Here is a 20,779-nt window from a genome sequence, read left to right as displayed (position 1 = left end):
TCCGGGCTAGATGCAGCTAAAAATTATTTTTAATTTTATATCTGGTGAAGCTTATTATAGATGGCCTAATAGGATCAGTGCTGCACACTGCTACAAAGCCCAAATTATTTTCCAGTCAAGATACAGATAAACATGATTAGTAATTTGAAAGCTTATAACGGTTGGTAGGGTGATTTTAACCAATCATCAAGCTTTTACTCTCCCCAGGATGACACAGGGGTAGAAAAGTCGTTTCGGATCCATGATTTGTTCATCTTTATGAACGTGAGTCTGTCTACATTATCAGTGGAGAGCCGCGTGCGCTTATCTGTCAGCACACCACCAGCAGCGCTGAACACACGTTCAGACAGAACGCTGGCTGCGGGGCATGACAAGATCTCCAAGGCGTAAGTGGCTAGCTCCGGCCATTTATCCAGATTGGAAGCCCAAAAAGAGCAAGGGTCCAGTGACACAGTCGTGGCTTCAATGTTTACTTGGAGATACTCCTGTACCATCGTCTCTAGGCGTTGACTATGTGTCAGACTTCTTGTCTCCTGTGGCCTTGCAAAGGATGGGCTAAAAAAGTGGTGAAATGATTCCGCAAAATTGATGTTACCAGCAGATACTGTGGTTCTGTTACGGTTTGAGTGCTGAACACTTGACGGTCCCACGGTTGGCAAGTTGGAACTGTGAGATTCACTACGTGCACCACTGGTATTTTGTGGAAAAGCACATGTAAGATTCTGCAACAGTCTCTGCTGATACTCCTGCATGCGTGCATCCCTTTCTATGGCAGGAATAATTTCTGCAAATTTACTTTTGTACCGGGGATCTAACAGTGTGGCAACGCAGTAGTCAGGATTATTTCTAATTCTCACAATTCGAGGGTCATGTTGCAGGTAGTGCAGCAAGAAGGCACTCATGTGTGTTGCGCATCCAGGAGCACCAAGTCCCTGTTGTGTTGGTGGCGAGGTAACAATCATGCTTCCTTCCTCTGTCCTCTCCCCCCAACCTCGCACAACAGAAATGTGATCAAGGTCTCCCTCATCTGATGAGTCTTCCATCAGTTCGTCCTCCACTTCTTCCTGGGCTCCTGCACCTTCCTCACTAGTTTGGCTGCTACCATGCGCCCTGGTAAAACCATCTCCCCCACCCTCACATGCCTGCCGCCTTGGTGCTGCCGACCGTCTGGACCTTGCAGATGTTAGCCCTTCCGCATACAACTCCTCCTCCTCTACTTCCTCCACCTCCTCTTGTGCCACCACCTGACTCCGAATTCTGTTTAACATGTGCTCCAGCATGTAAATCACCGGAATAGTCATGCTGATAATGGCATCGTCAGCACTAAACATCTTCGTCGCCATTTCAAAACTGTGCAGAAGGGTGCATAGGTCCCTGATCTGAGACCACTCCTCCAGCGTGATTTGCCCCACCTCTGAATCTCGTTGGCCCAGGCTATACGTCAGAACGTATTGCACCAGGGCTTGTCGGTGCTGCCACAGTCGCTGCAACATGTGCAGAGTTGAATTCCACCGGGTAGGCACATCGCATTTTAGCCGGTGAAGTGGCAGGCCCAACGACTTCTGTAGAGATGTAAGTCGCTGAGCTGCGGGATGCGAACCGCGGAAGTGAGCACACAGCGACCGTGCCCTCTGCAGAAGGCCATCTAGTCTGGGATAGTGGGCTAAAAATTGCTGGACAACCAGGTTCAACACGTGAGCCATACAAGGCACGTGTGTGACATTGCCCCGGCGAAGGGCCGCACCCAGGTTTGCAGCATTGTCGCACACGGCCTTCCCTGGTTTCAGGTCCAGTGGAGACAACCATTCATGAAATTGGTTCTCCAGAGCTGACCACAACTCCTCAGCTGTGTGACTCACATTTCCCAGACATTTCAATGTAAAAACCGCCTGATGACGTTGAGCCCTACTGCCAGCATAGTAAGGAGGTGTGCAGGATCCCTTCTGCGCAGTTAGAAAGCTTGTGGCATGACCAGACAGGCTTTGGGTGCAGGTGGAAGACCGAGAGGAGGTTGAGGAGGCAGAAGCAGTGGAGGAAAAATGACATAAAGAGGATTGACGCACAACTCGTGGGGACGGCAAGACTTGGACAGCAGCCCCTTGTCCTGCTGTCACCATAGTTACCCAGTGCCCAGTCAGCGACATGTAACGCCCCTGTCCATGCCTACTCGTCCAAGTGTCTGTGGTGAAATGCACCCTGTCACACACAGAGTTTCTCAAAGAAGCGGTGATGTTGTGTGCGACATGCTGGTGGAGCGCAGGCACACCTTTCTTTGAGAAGTAGTGCCGACTGTGCATCTGGTACTGGGGCACTGCGACGGACATAAGGTCTCGAAAATCCTCTGTGTCCACCAGGCGGAAAGGCAGCATTTCTGTATCCAAGAGCTTGCAGATGGTGAAATTCAACCTCTTAGCTTTCTCATGGCTAGGAGGAAATGGTCTTTTACTTGTCCACATCTGAGGGACCGAGGGCTGGCTATTGTGCTTAGACGGGGTTGATAAGGGTGTCTCCGGCAAACTGCCGGTCTGTGAGGAAGATGCAGGCGGACATGTTAGGTTGCCTTGATCCAAAGGTGGTGCTATCGATGTCGGACAGCGCTCAACACCAGCTGGTGTTACCACCTCTAAAGAAAATGATGACCTGCCAATCACGCTGGCTGTTGCGGGTAAAGAGGTGGCAGGTCTGCGCCCCAAAACAGGTGTGACTGCTGTCCCCCCAGTCACAGAGGATGAAGAGGCCGCGGATGCACAAGATATGGCAGACGGTGGTTGGCCCGGCCGGCTAGGCCGCATTGTAGCACACTTAGCTTCCCACTGCAACTTATGCTTCATGTCCATGTGCCGGTTCATGCATGAAGTACTCAAACTATGTATTTTTTGGCCTCTACTTAGCTTTTGCTGACAAATGTTACAGATAACACGAGTTGGGTCATCTTTATCGATCTGAAAAAATGCCCAGGCTATGCAAGGCTTAGCACCCATGCGACCTGAAGAGCCACCACGACTTGTGGTGAGAGGCAGAGTTGTGTTTGAGGATGCAGTTGTTGACGTGCTTCCAGTACTACGTCTCTGTCCAGGAAGGCGCAACCTGACCTCGTCGTCACTAGCATCTTCCTCCACCTCCTCTGCTGACCTCATCTCTTGGCTGACTGTGGGTTGACAGTAAGTGGGATCTCCGACCTCATCATCATCACCCTGTGCGTTATCACACCCGTCGTCCTCAGAGCCAACCTGTTCCTGCCCTGACAAAAAACTAAAGTTGTCGCTCCAATCAGGTATTTGAGTCTTATCATCGTCTTCCTCATTGTCTCCACCAACAGGAGTTACAGTTTGGGAATGAGGGTCTACATTATGGTCAGAACCTTCTGCGTCTGGTCCTGGATCCGACTCATAAAGATTCTGGGCATCAGTGCAGATCATTTCCTCGTCTGGATTCACAGAAGCGCTGGAGTCGACCTCTGATTCCCAGGCTATAGTATGAGTAAACAGCTCTGCAGACTCAACCATCTGTTCTACCTCATACTCAGACGGGCAGCTGGAGATTTGGGAGCTGTGAGGAAGCAAGTGCGATTTGGGTGACACCTTTGAGGACTGGAGTATTTGTGATGTTGAAGTTGATGTGGAGGAGAGCCCACTTAAAGGAGCACTTGATATCCGTTGAAGCACCTGCTGTTTTTATGCCTCATCTGGAATTTGTAGCGATTGGCGTGGCCGTAAGAAAGGGATCTTATCACATTGTCCGCTAAAAGAAGTAGACATTTTAGTTTGGCTGGAAGATGGTCTTTCTTCTGCACCTACCCCACGGACACAACCTTTTTTCCCCTTCCCAACACGCCTATTCCCCTTTCCACCAGCAGCAGGCCTTTTTCCACTCATTTTGGTGGTTAACTAATTCACAACTCTGGAGTTGTTTGCACAAAAAAACAATGGATGGTAACCGAGCAGAGCTGAGTGGCCAAACTGTGGTATTAGGCCAAAACTATTGGCTGGGTTAGATGCAGAAAAAAATTATTTTTAATTTGCAACCTGATGGAGGTCAGTATAGATGGACTAATAGACCAAGTCCCACACACCGCTAGAAGCCCAAATATTTTTTCAGAGCTAGAAGCAGAAATTTTTTTTATTCAATTTGCAACCTGATGGAGGTCAGTATAGATGGACTAATAGACCAAGTCCCACACACTGCTAGAAGCCCAAATATTTTTTCAGAGCTAGATGCAGAAAAAAATTATTTTTAATTTGCAACCTGATGGAGGTCAGTATAGATGGACTAATAGACCAAGTCCCACACACCGCTAGAAGCCCAAATATTTTTTCAGAGCTAGATGCAGAAAAAAATTATATTCAATTTGCAACCTGCTGGACGTCAGTATAGAAGGACTAATAGAACAAGTCCCACACACTGCTAGAAGCCCAAATATTTTTTCAGAGCTAAATGAAGAAAAAAATTATTTTTAATTTGCAACCTGATGGAGGTCAGTATAGATGGACTAATAGACCAAGTCCCACACACTGCTAGAAGCCCAAATATTTTTTCAGAGCTAGATGCAGAAAAAAATTATTTTTAATTTGCAACCTGATGGAGGTCAGTATATATGGACTAATAGACCAAGTCCCACACACCGCTAGAAGCCCAATTATTTTTTCAGAGCTAGATGCAGAAAAAAATTATATTCAATTTGCAACCTGCTGGACGTCAGTATAGAAGGACTAATAGAACAAGTCCCACACACTGCTAGAAGCCCAAATATTTTTTCAGAGCTAAATGAAGAAAAAAATTATTTTTAATTTGCAACCTGATGGAGGTCAGTATAGATGGACTAATAGACCAAGTCCCACACACTGCTAGAAGCCCAAATATTTTTTCAGAGCTAGATGCAGAAAAAAATCATTTTTAATTTGCAACCTGATGGAGGTCAGTATAGATGGACTAATAGACCAAGTCCCACACACCGCTAGAAGCCCAAATATTTTTTCAGAGCTAGATGCAGAAATTTTTTTTATTCAATTTGCAACCTGATGGAGGTCAGTATAGATGGACTAATAGACCAAGTCCCACACACTGCTAGAAGCCCAAATATTTTTTCAGAGCTAGATGCAGAAAAAAATTATTTTTAATTTGCAACCTGATGGAGGTCAGTATAGATGGACTAATAGACCAAGTCCCACACACTGCTAGAAGCCCAAATATTTTTTCAGATCTAGATGCAGAAAAAAATTATTTTTAATTTGCAACCTGATGGAGGTCAGTATAGATGGACTAATAGAACAAGTCCCACACGCTGCTAGAAGCCCAAATATTTTTTCAGAGATAAATGAAGAAAAAAATTATTTTTAATTTGCAACCTGATGGAGGTCAGTATAGATGGACTAATAGACCAAGTCCCACACACTGCTAGAAGCCCAAATATTTTTTCAGAGCTAGATGCAGAAAAAAATTATTTTTAATTTGCAACCTGATGGAGGTCAGTATAGATGGACTAATAGACCAAGTCCCACACACCGCTAGAAGCCCAAATATTTTTTCAGAGCTAGATGCAGAAAAAAATTATATTCAGTTTGCAACCTGATGGAGGTCAGTATAGATGGACTAATAGAATGATGCTATGCCCAAAAGATTTTACTTCACTAGGTGCAGTAAAAAAATTGGTATTCTATACACAGGTGGTATATCTTGCAACACAGATAGGCTACTCCACTGACTAACACACTCTGCAATAGGCCAAAAAGGATTAGCTTTGCTAGATTCAGCCAAATGCTGTGAAAAAAACTTGCACAGCACTGGCACAGACCTGCCTGGCAAAAACTGATAGGAACTGATGTAACCTAGTCCTGAAAAGGACTCCAATTACAATTAGTCTTTACTCCCACAATCTATCTATTTAAGAGCACAGACCTGCCTGATAAAAGTCGTAGGAAATGCTGTAACCTAGTCCTTAAAAGGACTGCAATCACAATTATTCCCTACTCCCAAGCTATCTGTATATTTGTGCGAAAATTGGCTTGAAATTAACAAGGTATAGCGCACACAGCAACAGCGGTGCCGTCTAACACGCAGCTGCAGCAGTGAGAAAATGGTGGCGACGGAGAAAATGGCTTGGTCTTATAGGGCATGGACATGTGACATACACTGCCAATCACACATGCCCTTGCTTGTGTGAAAAAAAGCACTTCGCTCCGTGTGTGCGCTGCTGATAGGCTGACAGATTGCACCTCCCCACTGCAAATGCGGGAAAGAGAAAAAAAAATGGAGATCTTCATTGTTCCTGCAGAGATCCATCCCCTGCCCCTCCCCCCGCCCCGCTGTACACTCAAACTGCGTATTAACATTAATTTTCATCATTACTGAGAAAAAATCCAGTTATGATTTTGGTGCACGAACAGTTATCGAACATAACCTCGAACAGCCGAATTTTTCTCAAATTGTTCGTGTTCGCCGACCGGCTCGAACACCGCCCAAAACAGCTCGAATTTGAGATTGGCGAACAGTTCGAGTAGAACAACGCTCATCTCTAGTCAGCACTCACTTTCCGCCCTCACTGATTGCCAAGAGATGAGATCTGTAACTGTTTGTTATGATCTACTTCCAGATCTCATCTCATAATAGTCAATGTGGGGGGAGCTGACAGTACTGTAAGATAATATATGCAAATTTTTCCAATTATACAAAACTTGGCTGTACTGTATCTCTACACAGTAGTTGCAAAGATTAGTTAAGAGAGGAGAGCACGTCCTTTTTCTCCTGTGTGTCACTGCCTGCTTATGATTGGTCAACCTTATGTAGGGTGCAAAGTATATGCCCTGAGAGACAAATCTCTCATAAACTACAACCTAAGCTTTACAAGGTAATATACCTGCAGCAAAGAGGAGAATAAAAACTATATTTTACTCAGCTCTGCAGCCACTATTCCATGGTGTGGTCAGTTTAACATGTTCCACTTGTGAAAGTTCCTCTTTTCTTAGACAGATTGGTTGACTGCTGTTACTATTGCTATACTGTAGGTAACACAAATCTTTGAAGCTGCCACAGCTGATATGTTGTCCTAACAGTAGTGTCAAATATTGCACCATTGAGAAATTTGATTCTTTTTAAAGGACAAAACTGTGCAGTAAAAAATTCCAAGTTTTTATTTTGGTTTTCAGGGATAGTGAGTCTGGAGCTTGAACTTCAACTGAGAGTTATTTTCAATTTTTTCTAGTGTGAATATTCCTAAAGGAGAATCTGCTAGACAGTAGAAAATCTTTTGGAATTCGAATTAGCAAAATTATGCAAATCTTAGCCCCCAAAATTTGATATGTGGCCAATCTCTATTGTTAATCTGTGAGCTGTGATATTCTTCCAATATCCAGATTCACCTCAACATAGCTGTTGCATTTCCTGTCTCTGCTCTTATGCAGGCTCTGATAGTCTGAAATGATTGACCGTGCTTTACCATGTATTGTGATAGTTGCAATTAACTCACCAGAACATTACAATTCACCAAACTTTTTTTCCAAAGACATTAAAATACAGCAAGGAGACATATGTATCAAATTCTGAAAATAGTACCAGCACTCAACAGAAAACACTGCCTTGTGCACTTCAATGGTGCTCAGCAAGAATGTGTAGAAAGTTCAGAAAATAGCTGCAAAACATGCATTAAGAATTGGATATCAGTAGTCACCAGCATGTTAAGATTCAACCCTTTTTTCCAAGGGTATTAAAATATAGTGAGGAGGCAAGTTGAGTACTCAAAATACTCAGACAACTGCCATTTCATGCCTGATACACGGTTCCTCCTAGTCCTGTCAGCACCAGAAAGAAGTGTGTATGAAATGGCTGTTGTACATGTACTTTGGGTCAGGACCAGGAAGAAGTGAGTATCAGACGTTGTTCGTGTACTTTGAGTATTCCACTTGTCTTTTCACTGTATTTTAATATCTTTCGAATAAAATTTGCTGAATTTTAATGTATAAAATGGTGGCAGAAATTTTTGACAATTCAAATTTTCGGGGTTTAGTGAACTTCTAAAAAAATGGCATTAATTTTATTCACATAAAATGAATTTGCTCTTCTTTAGAAGCTTACTGTCATCCTGTCACTGTCTGAGTGCAAAATAAAACTTTTTGTCTTGTTATGTTCCAAAATTCAAAGAATGAAGAAAAGAAAAAGAATAAAAACAAATAACTAAAAAAGACATACTTTATATGCTGAAAATTTACATGCCTTAAATAAAAATGTCTGATGAGGTACAATTGTCAAGATGCTATTGCAAGTATATTCAAGAGAACCCCTACACCCCCATTCAATTTCCAATTTTAGTTTTCGTTTTTTCCTCCCCCTCTTCCAGGAGCCATAACTTTTTTTATTTTTCCAGCCATATAGCCTTAAGAGGGTTTGTTTTTTCTGGGACAAGGTGTAATTTTGAATGACACCATTCAATCTGCCACATAGTGTACTGGAAAATGGGAAAAAATTCCAAGTGTGGTGAAATTGCCCAAAAAGTGCACTATTTTTTTATTCTTTTATTTATAATGTACAATATATGGTGAAACTGACTGGACAATATGATTTCCCAGGTCAATATGAGTATGCAGATATCACACATGTATAGTTTTTTATATAAGTGTGAAAAAAAATTGTCAAATTGTCAAAAAAAAATTTTTGTTTTTGTCGCCATTTTTCGAGACCTGTAACATTCTCATTTTTTCAGGATCTGGGGCTGTGTGACAGCTTATTTTTTGCGCACTGAGCTGACATTTTTATTGATACCATTTTGAGGTAGACATGTTTTAATCGCCCTTAATTGTATTTTATTACAATGTTGCTGCAACCAAAAAAACGTATATTAGGCCTTTTGATTTTTTTTCTCATTACGTTGTTTACCGATCAGATTAATTTATTTTATATTTTGATAGATCGGACATTTCTGAAAGCAACGATACCAAATATGTGTATTTTTTATTTTTTAAATAGTTTTATTTTTAATAGGGAGAAAGGTGGGGTGATTTGAATTTCTATGTTTTTTTTTTTTTTAACGGCTTCCCGACCGCCCACTGTACATAAACGTCGGCGCTGCCTGGGCTCTGTGCAGCGCCGACGTTTATGAACTGTCGGTGGTCCCGCAGCCCTCAGGACCCCCAGGGTCCTGCAAGGCCTGCGGTTGCAGTTCAGAGCGACAGATCTGACAGGGGACATCATCGGGACCTGAATGGATCAGGTCCCAATGATGTTAACCCTTTGCTATCTTCTATATGCCACGATCTATAGTGATCGCGGCATTTAGAAGATAGTGAGAGGAGAGGGGGTCGTCCACTTACCTCTCTGACGACCCCCTGATGTCTTCCAGGACCTGCCGTTGTAATGGCAGCCGGAGGTCACATGACCGCCTCCAGATCTGCCATATATGGTGTCCTGCTGAGCGCAGCCTGCAGCTGAGTCCAGCAGGAGACAGACAGTTTGAAACTGTCAGCAAAGTTCTCATGCAATGCAATACATGTCCATTGCATTGCATGAGAACAGTGATTAGAAAAATAAAAATTAATGTCCCATACAGGACTAAGTAAAAATGTAAAAAAAAAAGTCTAAAAAATTTTTTCAAACTGTTAAAAAAAATCAAAAAATAAATAAAATTAAATAAATAAAATATTAAACCAATGAATCCGTATATTTATGCAAAAACCAAAAAAAGTACACATACTTGGTATCGAAGCATCCAAAACAACCCGATCTATAAAACTGTCACACTAATTAACTCCTTCTGTGCACACCGTAATAAAAATAGATAAAAAACCGAGCAAAAAACTATGCTTTTTCATCATATCGCTAAACAAAAAGTGGAAAAAAATGCGATCAAAAAACAAAATGGAAATAAAAATGGTATAGCTGAAAACGTCATCTTGTTCAGCAAAAAAAGCAGCCATACAGCTCCATCAGCCGAAAAATAAAAAAGTTATAGCTCTCTGAATAAAGCGATGCAAAAAAAATATTTTTTCTAAAAAATTGTTTTATTGTGGAAAAGCGCCAAAACATAAAAAAATACAGTAAGTGTAGTATCGCTGAAAACGTACTGACCCGAAGAACAACGCTGCCTTATCACTTTTATGACACGCAGAACGGCATAAAAAAAAACTCAAAAAACAATTCCTGAATTGTTGGTTTTTGTTAACTTTACCTCCCAAAAAACGGAATAGAAAGCGATAAAAAACTGTCACGCACCCAAAAATGGTACCAATAAAAATGTCAACTCGTCCCGCAAAAACCAAGCTGTCACATGACTCTGTCGGCCGAAATATGGAAAAATTATAGCTCTCAAAATATGGCGATGCAAAAACTAGATTTTGCAAAAAAAAGCGTCTCTTAGTGTGTGACAGCTGTCAGTCATAAAAACCTGATACAAATCTGGTATCTCTGTAATCGCACCGACCCGAAGAATAAAGTACTCTCATCACTTATACCGCACGAGGAATGGCGTAAAACATAAATAAAACCAATTCTTCACCTGCTACTGATTTGTTTATTATGTCTCCCAAAGATCGCAGTAAGGCTCTGCTCACATTTATCCTGCGCTCTGCGCTGAGCACTTACATCAGAGTTTCCGTGTAAATCTCTGAAATACGTGATTCAGACGGAACCCATGACCGAAGATTCCCTGTAATGAGGCAGATATAGGCCACTGTGGATGCCATCTGGCCTGTGATCCCACGGTGTCAGTTTTTTAAGGCGTGCATAAAAGTGCGGTTGGCTACAGTTTTGTGAACTTCTGAAAAAAGGACACCGCTAAACAGAGTCCAGACAGAGTCCACAGTAACTCTGCTGCCTCATTACAGTGAATGGATCCCGCAGAGGTTTCATCTGAATTGCATCACTTGGAAATTTAGATGGAAACCCCGATGTAAGTGCTCAGCCTAGAGCGCCAGATAAATGTTGCATAAAATGTTCCCAATAAAAGCTTCAACTCAGCCCTCAAAAAAAGCTAGTCCCCACTCAGGTCCGTCATCTGTTAAAAATATAAGGGACTTCCAAGTTTCTGGTAGCAGAAAGGGTGTGGAAAAGCGAAATGGCCCTTGCCCCCAAAAGAAATTCAGAAAATGTTGTGCTCCCAAATCCAAATGCCTATTCTACAATAATTTGTTCTCCAATTGTCAAATAGCGCTCCGTCCCTCCCAGATCTCGCCGTATGGCTAAGCGGAACGATACAGCCACATATGGGGTATTGCCACTTTTAGAAGAAATTGTGTGACACATTTCGGCACCATTTTTAAAATGTAAAATCTGAGGGTAAAACATTTTTTTGGGGGGTAAAAATACAATTATGTTTTCTTCACTGCCCAATGGTATAAATTAAAAAATTAAAAAATACTCCCTACTTCCCTAGATGAATTCCTTGAGAGGTGTAGTTTACAAAATGGGGTCACTTGTGGGGGTTTCTGCTGTTTCGGCATGTCAGCGACTCTTCAAATGTGACATGGTGTCTGCAACCTATCCCAGCCAACATAGCTCTCCTTTCTCTTCCGAACCCTGCCGTACACCAAAGCAGTGGTTTTCCCCCACATATGGGGTATCTGCGTGTTCAGGAGAAATTGCAAAACAAATTTCATGGTGCAATTTATCCTATTACCCTTATGATAATGCAAAATTAAGGGATGAAAAACGCTTTATGGGAAAAATGTGAAAATTATATTTTTACAGCTCAATATTATAAACTTCTGTGTAGCACCTAGGGGTGCAAGGTGCTCACCACAAATCTAGATAAGTTCCCTAAGGGGTCTAGTTTCCAAAATGGTTTCACTTGTGGGGGGTTTCCACTGTTTAGGCACATCAGGGGCTCCCAAAATGCAACATGGCGTCCGCTAATTATTCAAGCAAATTTTACATTCAAAAAGTCAAATGGCGCTCCTTCCCTTCCAAACCGTGCCGTGCACCCAAACAGTGGTTTTCCTCCACATATGGGGTATCGGCGTGTTCAGGAGAAATTGCAAAACAAATTTCATGGTGCAATTTATCCTATTACCCTTATGATAATGCAAAATTAAGGGATGAAATACGTTTTTGTGGGAAAAATGTGAAAATTTTATATTTATAGCTCAATATTATAAACTTCTGTGAAGCACCTTGGGGTTCAAGGTGCTCACCACACATCTAGATAAGTTCCCTAAGGGGTCTAGTTTCCATAATGGTGTCACTTGTGGGGGGTTTCCACTGTTTAGGCACATCAGGAGCTCTCCAAACGCAACATGGCGTCTGCTAATTATTCAAAAAAATTTTACATTCAAAAGGTCTAATGGCGCTCCTTCCCTTCCGAACCCTGCAGTGCGCCCAAACAGTAGTTTTCCCTCACATATGGGGTATCAGCGCGCTTATGAGAAATTGCACTGCAAATTGTGTATTCCATTTTTTCCTGTTACCCTTGTGAAAATAAAAAATTGGGTCTAAAGTAACATTTTTGTGAAAAAAAATTAAATGTTCATTGCTTTCTTCCAGATTCCAAAAATTCCCGTGAAACACCTGAAGGGTTAATAAACTTCTTGAGGGGTGCAGTTTTTAGAATGGTGTCACTTTTGGGTATTTTCTGTCATAAAGGCCCCTCAAAGTCACTTCAAATAAGATGTGGTCCCTAAAAAAAAATGTTTTGGAAAATTTTGTTGGAAAAATAAGAAATTGCTGGTCAACTTTTAACCCTTATAGCTTCCTAGCAAAAAAAAATTTTGGTTCCAAAATTGTGCTGATGAAAAGTAGACATGTGGGAAATGTTATTTATTAACTATTTTGTGTGACATATCTCTCTGATTTAAGGGCATGAAAATTCAAAATTTGAAAATTGCAAAATTTTCAAAATTTTTGCCAAATTTCCGATTTTTTTCACAAATAAACGCAAGTGATATCGAAGAAATTTTACCACTATCATGAAGTACAATATGTCAAGAAAAAACAAACTCAGAATCAGGGGAATCCGTTGAAGCGTTCCAGAGTAATTACTTCATAAAGTGACAGTGGTCAGAATTAAAAAAAAAAATTGGCCTGGTCACGAAGGCAAAAACAGGCTCTGGCGCGAAGTGGTTAATATTTGTTAAAACATTTTTTTTTAATTTTTACTATATTTAATAGTCCCCTTAGGAGACTTGCTATGTATAGCAAAAATCACAATCTCCTATGAACGCCGGTCATGAGCTAGTGTTCATAGGAGGATCGTGATGACAGGCACAGGGGTTTTCAGCGGACCCCCGGCTGTCATGACAACCCATCTGGGCCTCATGATCAAGTGACAGGCCCGCCGATGGGCTGGATCAATGATGTGCTTCCTGTCTGCGTGTGTAAATGCTACTGTCAGTGATTGACAGCGGCATTTAGCTGGTTAACAGCCGAGGGTGGCTCTCGGATCTACTCATAGCTATTAGAATGCACTTGATGGCTGAATAAATCAGCCATAAAGTGCTGGTAAAGATGCTGACTCAGTGTGTGAGCCCTCATCAAAGGCAGGGACACGGCCAATGACGTAAATACAGCTCTGGCAAAAATTGACCACTGCAAAATTTTCATTGTCTCTGATTTTTCTCTTTATATGTATAATTTTGAGTAAAATGTACATTGTTGTTTTATTCTATAAACTACTGACAACATGTCTACGAAAATCAAAGCTAAAAATTTTGTATTTATTTGCAGCAAATGAGAAATCGTCAAAATAATAAAAAAGAAACAGTGCTTTCAGACCTCAAATAATGCAAAGAAAACAAGTTCTTATTCATTTAGAAACAACAATACTTATGTTTTAACTCAGGAAGAGTTCAGAAATCAATATGTGGTGGAATAACCGTGATTTTTAATCACAGCTTTCATGCATCTTGCCATGCTTACCACCAGTCTTTCACACTGCTTTTGGGTGACCTTATGCCACTCCTGGCACAAACATGTAAGCAGTTCTTCTTTGTTTGATGGCTTGTGATTATCCATCTTCCTCTTGATTACATTCCAGAGGTTTTCAATAGGGGGAGATTGGGCTGGCCATGACAGGGTCTTGATGTGGTGCTCCTTCATCCACACATTGATTGACCTAGCTGTGTGGCATGGCGCATTGTCCTGCTGGAAAAACAAGTCCTCAGAGTTGGGGAACATTGCCTGAGCAGAAGGAAGCAAGTGTTTTTCAAGGATAACCTTGTATGCGGCTTGATTCATACGTCCTTCGCAAAGATTAACCAGCCCAATTCCAGCCTTGCTGAAGCATCCCCAGATCATCACCAATCCTCCACCAAATTTCACAGTGGGTGCAAAACATTGTGGCTTGTATACCTCTCCAGGTCTCCGTCTAACCATTAGACGACCAGGTGTTGGGCAAAGCTGAAAATCAGACTCATCAGAGAAGATTTCCTTACTCCAGTCCTCTATGGTCAAATCCTTATGGTCTTTGGCAAACTTCAGCCTGGCTCTACTTTGCTTCTCATTTATTAAAGGCTTTTTTCTAGCTTTACATGACTTGAGGCCTGCCTCTAGGAGCCTGTTGCGAACTGTTCTTGCTGTGCACTTCACCCGATCTGCCATTTGCCATTCCTTTTGTAGGTCACTTGATGTCATCCTGCGGTTGCTGAGTGACATTCGAATAAGATGACGGTCATCCCGATCAGTGGAGAGTCGCTTTCGCCCTCTGCCGGTCTGTAGCTTTGTCTACTGCTTGACCTTGTTGTAATGGACTGTCGTCCTCGAAATTTGAAGGATGGAGGCAACATGATGCTCACTGTATCTCTCTGCTAGTAAAGACAGAATTGAGACCTTCTTTTACTCACTCAAGACTTTTCTTTTCAACTCCTTTGGCATGGTTAAAAGCTATTTTTTCATTCAAATTACTTTTGGGCTTTTCCTAGCACTTGTTTTGCCATCCAGCTTGTTAGTCATCCAGCTTGTCCTATTTATTGCAAGAGGTTTGTGATGACCACAGCAGTGTTTTTTATACTTTCCCTCATTACATAAGATTTGGTTCATGGGATCACCTAATCAGAAGCACATTAAGTAGAATGAGGTATACTTTGGTTGGAATTCAACTGACACTGGAATGGAATGGCTGTCAGACATGTAGAGATGGGGATTTTTAGAAAACTGTGCAGTGGTCTCTTAATTTTTGCCAGAGCTGTATATATAGTATATATACAAGTGATTCTCACTAAATTAGAATATCATCAAAAAGTAAATTTATTTCAGTTCTTCAATACAAAAAGTGAAACTCATATATTATATAGAGTCATTACAAACAGAGTGATCTATTTCAAGTGTTTATTTCTGTTAATGTTGATAATTGTGGCTTACAGCCAACGAAAACACAAGTCAGTATCTCAATAAATTAGAATACTTTATAACAACAGCTTGACCAATGTTTTTAAAATGTTGGCCTACTGAAATGTATGTTCAGTAAATGCACTCAATACTTGGTCAGGGCTCCTGTTGCATCAATTACTGCATCAATGCGGCGTGGCATGGAGGCGATCAGCCTGTGGTACTGCTGAGGTGTTATGGAAGCCCAGGTTTCTTTCCTAGCAGACTTAAGCTCATCTGCATTGCTGCATCTGGTGTCTCTCATCTACTTCTTGACAATACCCCATAGATTCTCTATGGGGTTAAGGGCAGGCGAGTTTGCTGGCCAATCAAGCACAGTGATACTGTTGTTTTTAAAACAGGTATTGGTACTTTTGGCAGTGTAGACAGGTGCCAAGTGGTGATTAGTGAATGTGCTCGCCACTTCTTGGTACTCGCCCTAGCATCACAGTGCTCGACAAGCCTGGCGCTGTGCATGATATATCACAAGAGAGTCCTATGCATGTTCAACTTCTGACTGATGCTGCTGTGAAAAATATTTGTAGACATAGCCCCAGGTATTAGCGGCCAGGGCAAATTTTTTTGTTGATCTTAATCCTGGTTATTTGCTTAACCCCTTCATGACCGGAGCATTTTCTGTTTTTGCATTTTTGTTTTTTGCTCCCCTTGTTCCCAAAGCCATAACTTTTTTATTTTTTGGTCAATATGGCCGTGTGAGGGCTTATTTTTTGCTGGACAAGTTGTACTTTTGAACGCCATCATTGGTTTTACCATATCGTGTACAGGAAAACAGGAAATAAAAATCAAAGTGCGGTGAAATTGCAAAAAAAGTGAAATATCGAAGTGTTTTGTTTTTTTATTTTTTTACCACGTTCACTAAATGCTAAAACTGACCTGCCATTATTATTCTCCAGGTCATTACGAGTCTGTAGACACCAAACATGTATCAAACATGTATAGGTTCATTTTTATTTAAGTGGTGAAAAAAAATCCAAAATTTCCAAGACCTCTCAATTTTTCGTGATCTGGGGCCAGGTGGGGGCATATTTTTTGCGCGCCGAGTTGATGTTTTTATTGATACCATATTGGGGTAGATCTGATGTTTTGATCACCCGTTATTGCATTTTATTGCAATGTTGTGGCGACCAAAAATGTAATTCTGGCGTTTAGTATTTTTTTGCTCGTTACACTGCTTACCAATCGGATTAATTCTTTTTTTATTTTGATCGGATGATTCTGAATGTGGCTATACCAAATATGTGTATGTGGGTTTTTGTTTTATTGTTTTATTTTGAATGGGGCGAAAGCGAGGTAATTTAAACTTTTTATATTTTTTTTATTTTTGTAATATTTTTAAAAACATTTTTTTTTTACTTTTTGCTTGCTTCTATAGTCTCCATGGGAGACTAGTTGCAGCACTTGCCTGATCGGCTCTGCTGCATACAGGCGATGAGCAGATCGCCTATATGCAGCAGATGTGCTCACTTGCTATGAGCGCTGACCATTGTGCGGTGCCCATAGGAATCTGTAAATGAAAACCACAGGGGTCTGCTGCAGGCCCCGGGTTGTCATGCAAACCCATCGGTGACCCGCGATCATGTGACGGGGTCACCGATGGGCGGGGTAAGTGACGTGCATCTGGTTTGGTGAGTTAAATGCCGCTGTCAGAGATTGACAATGGCATTTAACTAGTTAACAGCCGTGGGTAGATCGCAATTCCACCCTAGGCTGTTGTATAAATCAGCTGACATGTGCCCGGTTCAGTGCGGGCTTAACGCCGGAGCCCGCACTGAACCGGGGATTCCAACGTGGTGCGTACTATTAAGTACCACGTCGGAAAGGGGTTAAAAACCAAGGCAGGCAGGGTATTTGACAGACTGCAGTGCATGATAGAGTACAAGAGGGTCCATTGCATGTTTAACTTCTGACTGAACCTGCTGTGACAAATATTTGTAGACATAGCCCGAGGGCAAATTTTTTTTTTATCTTAATCAGGGTTATTTGCTTAAAAACCAAGGCTGTCAGGGTATGTGACAGACTGCAGTGCATGATACAGCACAAGAGGATCCATTGAATGTTCAACTTCTGAGTGATCCTGCTGTGACATATTTGTAGACATAGCCCCAGATATCAGGGGCCAGGGACATTTTTTTTTATCTTAATCCTGGTTATTTGCTTAAAAACCAAGGCAGGCAGGGTATGTGACAGACTGCAGTGCATGATACAGCACAAGAGGGTCCATTGCATGTTCAACTTCTGACTGATCCTGCTGTGACAAATATTTGTAGTCATAGCCCCAGGTATCAGGGGCCAGGGCAAATTTTTTTTATCTTAATCCTGGTAATTTGCTTAGAAAGCAATCCAGAGTACACAATTTTTCTGCTCCATTTGCTTGTTAGCACTGCAGAATACAGCCAGAACTTTTCCATATTACAGCGATAAAAATCCAGAAATTTGTAGTGAACGTGGAAAATATTGGCCTCCATTTCCATTTTGATGCAGTGTGTCAGTGAAGCTATTCACACGAGGTTGCTGTGAAAAATAGTATTAGTAAACTACAGACCCGCTTTTTAAAACCGTGGTTTTCCGTCAGACGTATCACATATAACTGCATTCCAAAATCAGTCATTTATAGTGAACGTGGAAAATATTGTCCTCCATTTATAGATTGTAGCAGGGTGTCAGTGCACACCATTTTACAGCTCGATTTGCTTGTCCGCAGAATACAGGCAGATTTTTTTTAGTTTTATTCATATTACGGTATTGTAGAAGCAGAGGAACTTTATTCAATGATCAGACGTACATGATCTATATGACTGCCATAATAACACAGAAATGTTGTGGAGCGTGCCAAATATGCCACTCCATTTAAAGTCAGCCACCTGTATTTTGATGAACCAATTGACACTTGGTCGCTGACAAATATCATACTATTAAGTGACTGCCTGAAACCGTGGCCGTCAGACTTTATCCCATATGACTGCCCTAATAATCCAGCAATTTTTGAGAGCATGTCAAATATTATACTCCATTTAAAGTATTGCAGTTGTGGGTTCAAACCTATTTACAGTTGGCCGCTGACAAATAGCATATCTGTGAACAATGTTGTCAGAGTATTACACCGCTTTTACGGAATGACAAAAAAAAACGAGTTAAAATGGAAAAAATGTTAAGAAACATTCTTTACAGGGTAATGACTTGTATATAAGGCCAAAGAAATGAAAAAAATAAAGTTATGGACTGTGGAAGACATTTATGCGACCAGAATGAACACTCATCTTGATGATACCACCTAGCGACACCTGTCCCTATTGTAAATGCATCTAACAGCGTTATCGATAGGGAATAGAATAGATTTTACATTTTTTTGGGCATCACCAGCAGCACCCAGTATAAGGCAATAATACCTGACTGGATCGGTGTAATGCGCTATCCATACTGCGATACCTCACCCATACAAGAATTTCTGATAAGACAGTTAATATTCTAGAATATAGATCTATTTGAATTGTCCGATTATTAAGGAGTGTGTCTCCTATACTGTTATTGCATATGGAGCAATTTCAAGGCCTGCCAAAGATTAGGACAAACTCCAATACACATTTGAAGAGATGTAAAAAAAAATAAAAAATAAAAACACAGTAGAATCTTTCTTTAGTACAAAAACCAGACTTGCCAATGTAATCTCAATGTAATCACATTGTTCAGCTCCTGGACCTCCTCATCCTCCTCTTGTTCGACCTCCATCTCTGAAATGACTACATCAGTCACAAGCTGGAAGCACTGCGGCACTACCTTGGCTAAGCGGCAACAGGCTGTGCTGAAGATAATATGCTTAATGCTTAGGTGACAAACCGCCCACCGCTGCAGAGTTGTTGAAAGCTGTAACACAGCAGCCTGATCTGTATCTCTCACCACTGAACATACAGCCAGGCATGGTCGTTTGTGACAGTGGGAGGAACCTGGTGGCGGAGAAATGACAGCGGGAGTAGATACAGTTTCCTTCTATGCCAGTCCTTTCACCGAGCTAAACAATATGGCTGTGGTGAAATACAACTCTCACCGAGAAGCAGTGTCAGATTGAAAAACATTGGGCCCACCAGAGTATTGATTCTGAGGGCCCACCTTTCTCCCTCTCTCAAGAGCCCCATAGCAGCTGCAAAGTTTGCGCTATGATGAACTCTCCTGATGGAGAAGCCAGGGCCCATCTGAAGATTCTCATGTGGGCCCGTCCAATCCTGCCGAGAAGCAGCCCTGGCAAAAAAAAAGTGTGTGGGAAGGTTCCCGGATACTCTATGGCTGCTTTTTTGCACGTAAACACGGGGAGAACATAGAAAATACTTGAAGATGTTGTCCTTGGTGGGATTTGAACCCTGGACCCCAGCGCTGCAAGGCCTTAGTGCCAACCACTGAGCCACTGTGCTCCCCGTCATATCTAACATGCTGGAGAAACTTGCACCTACTGCCATTCAGTATCTTCAGCTCCTTTGTGAGAAACTAATGTATTTGGGCAGTCACTCAGTCTACTAAAAAAAATTCCTGAGAAGGAAATTGTGGATGGCTTTGCTACTGGTACTGGGGGCACTGCTAATACCATGACGTCGTGCCATAGTTCACTGGAAATATTCAAGGCTGGTTGGAGCCATGTAGTGTTGAGCCACCCCCGTAGTGTTCGAGTTCGGTTCGGTTCGTCGAACACCCGTGTGTTCGCCGAACTGTTCGTCGAACTGTTCGTCGAACACCTTCGAACACCGTTAAAACCAATGGCAGGCAAACAAAAACACATAGAAACACATAGAAAACACCTTCAAAGGTGTCCAAAAGCTGACAAACTGCTCAGAAGACACAACTAACACATGGAAAAGTGACAAGTACATATAGTTATGCGAAAATAAAAGAGGTGGAGGAGTAAAAGGAGGGGGAGACACAGATATAGGCATGTCATGCCCTTCTAAAATCCAAAAAGTGAGAAGCCGACACGGCCAGTCCGCTCCTGCCCGTGCCACCTCCGTGTCGCCGGGTTTGTGCCAGAGCCGCGGTGAACCCTGATGGCCAGCCCCCCTCTCCCAATACTGGTGCCTGTCCGCTGGTGGGTCGAGCGAGCCCCCCTGTGGTGGAGGCAGCTCTAAGCTTTTTAATTTAAATTGTCTCTCTAATTTGAATGAATACACTTTAAATCCATTTACAAGGATCTATTGGAGGGCAAGTCTCATGCCAGCAGCCGCGTAATTCCAGCTCCAGTAGCGTCCACTAAAGCTGCTGCAGTTAAAAAGCTTTTATAAGGATCGAGCTCGGCTGTCCACCGCAAGGCATCCTACTGCCAGTCCCAGCCCCTATGCCTTGGGGTGCCTCCTGATGCTCTTCACTGAGTATCCCATGGTCCCGAAGCATTTCCTTTGAAAAAATTAAGTGTCTAAACTACAGGTGGTGTAGCTTGCTTAACAGCCGGGATAATCCGCTGACTAGCAGACACTGCTACTAGGCACAAAGTATTTCCTGG

Source organism: Phyllobates terribilis, unplaced genomic scaffold, assembly GCF_046119375.1.
Source record: "Phyllobates terribilis strain yellow unplaced genomic scaffold, ASM4611937v1 Scaffold_1__5_contigs__length_1240528914, whole genome shotgun sequence".
NCBI lineage: Eukaryota > Metazoa > Chordata > Amphibia > Anura > Dendrobatidae > Phyllobates > Phyllobates terribilis.
The sequence above is the reverse complement of the archived record's forward strand: the minus strand, read 5'-3'. Positions refer to the sequence as shown.